This window comes from Miniopterus natalensis, chromosome 5 (assembly GCF_054644295.1).
Source record: "Miniopterus natalensis isolate mMinNat1 chromosome 5, mMinNat1.hap1, whole genome shotgun sequence".
Lineage (NCBI taxonomy): Eukaryota > Metazoa > Chordata > Mammalia > Chiroptera > Miniopteridae > Miniopterus > Miniopterus natalensis.
The window spans coordinates 73335165-73337733 of NC_142085.1; positions in this window are offsets into that span (position 1 = coordinate 73335165).

Consider the following 2569-nt stretch of genomic DNA (forward strand, 5'->3'; position numbering starts at 1 on the left):
GAAACTTGGTGTCAAAAAGCCAAAATAAATAAGAAGCCAGTAGAATTTATGACAGGAAGAAAGGAGGGTAGGAAGTTAAGAAGTTAGAAGAAGGAAAGGAGAGAACAATGGGGCATTAATTAAATTATGGTTCAATGCAGCCATTTGAAATAATATATAAACTACAAAAGCAAGTAAACGCTTACTATTTAATATTCAGTAAAAGAAAGCAGGGTATATCCTTTGCACATAGGAAATTAGCTACCATGCAATAAGTGAGCATGAATATCATTAACACAAGAAGGGAATTTTCAAAGGTGAAAGTAGGTGGGATTTACTCTCTCTGACTTCCAAATGTTCCTTACTGTTCCTTTATATCCATAACAATAGTAGTAAAGCACAAGCGATGCTGAGGAGAAAGCCCCCGCAGTCACCATCCCTTCTAGGCCAGGAGGCAGCCCTATTCTTATCAGAGAGGTGAAAACAGCTTTTAATTGACCCTGGAAGTTCCTGGAATAGGAGTAAAAAAGGAAAAAAAAAATGTAGGAAAAAAAGAGAGACCACTTTATTTACTTATTTCTTTAAGCCAAGAGAGGCCCAAGAGCATCGACTTTCCACATACACAAGAGAGAACATTATGCAGGTAAGTAATTATTTGTATTTCCACAAAAACTTCAAAACAAGCTCTTGATAAAATCTTCAGGACAGGGATTGAGTTTTGAGTCACTTCTGGGCACTCTGTTGTATTAATCATCCCATCAATAAACTATTTATTAGTCACTCTGTTGCAAATGCTGCCTCACTGGCCTTTATCTGTCAACAGTGTGATCCACCCTAGTAACAGAAGATACTTTTTCTAAGTGGGGAAATCTGGCCTTTGGACAGGCTTTCTGTCTGTCTCATCCATCTTACACTTGGGTTCTCAGTTTGGTCAGAGAGGAGGGAGCAGAGAGATTGCCTGCCCTGCTGTAGGTTTTTCCTACTGGTACAAGAACAGGTTTTCCTTTTTAATGATTAATAACAACATGGTGGAATTTTTCTATTGTTCAGTTGTCATTTCTAAGCTTTTCATTGCTGTCAACCTGGCAGCCAAAAAAAAAAAAAAAAAAAGAAAAGAAAGGGGGAAAAAAACCCCCTCTAACAACCCCAGAAACCACTGCGCTGGCTGGGGATCAGTGGGCTGCAGTGTTTCTGAACTGACAGCTTCAGGTGGAAGAGATGTCAGATTTACAGCCATACCTGCTTTTTTGCCTCCTCAACTGTGAAAAGCTACAAGTACCTGTTTCCTTTTAACACCTAAGCCCAGTACAACAACATAAGAAAAAGATTTCCTATTTCCTGCCCCCAACTCCCATAGTTGCAAAACTGTCTTTTTTGACATGTTATTAAAATCTTTAAAATTGAGATGTGGGTTGTGTCTTGGATTTTTTTTTCTGAGTGCTCACATTGATGGTTTTAGAATATCTTGAAAAGTGGGGAACAATTTAGCTTTCTGAGGACTGGATTCAGTAACATAGCTCTGGCTGTGGCTTCCCAGAATGCCACTGGGACCTGAGGTGAAGATTCCAGAAAGGAGCCCTGGAGAAAGAGATGGTTATTAGTTAGCAAAGTATTAATGCAATAAGATTTTTATATAGCTCTGGCCAGTTTGTTCAATGGTTAGAGCATTGGCCCTCAGACTGAAAAGTCCTGAGTTCGATTCCGGCCAAGGGCGTGTACTTGGGTTGCAGGCTCGATCCCTGTCCTGGTTGGGGCAAGTGGGGTGGCAACCAATTGATGTGTCTCTCTCATATTGATGTTTCGCTCTCTCTCTCCTTTCCACTCTCTCTGAAAAGCAATGGAAAAAATATCCTCAGGTGAGAATAAAAAAAAAAAAAATTTTATGTAAAAAGTAATTGTAGGCCTTGAAAATACTTCCAGTACAGCTCTGACTGACGGATCATTTGCTGATCTCTATTGTCAAGCTGATAGGATTTGGTTCTTGGTAAAGAATTCATTCCCTTATAGAAACTGATATGGACAATAACTGGAATAGGGCAAGAGTACTGTCTCAATACAGGCTGTGGCCAGGACTGTTTAAAATCCCTGTACATATTCAATTAAAAAGATGAAAACGTGTTTTAAAATAAAGGATATTAGATGCAGTTTCTTTTTTTAAATTGACTTTTTAAAGGGAGAGGGTGAGAGAGAAACATCGATGCAAGAGTGAAACATCTATCAGCAGCTTCCTGCACGCCCCTGACAAGGGATTGAGCCTGCAGCTCGAGCATGTGCCCTGTCCGGGAATCGAACCCATGACCTTTTGGTGCACAGGATGACACCCAACCAACTGAGCCACACCAGTCAGGGCTTCATGCAATTTCTTACATATTTTATAGAAGTGCTTTTCTATATATATTTATATATTTATATATATATTTATATATTTATATATATATATTATAGAAGTGCTTTTCTCAGTTGATTTCTTTCCTTATTGTTTATGTAAATATTTTAAAACATACCAGGTACTTTTAGGCAACAAGAAAAATTTCCAAATGGAATCATGACACTAAGGAGAATTAAAACTGGTTTTAAGAAATCTTTAGAT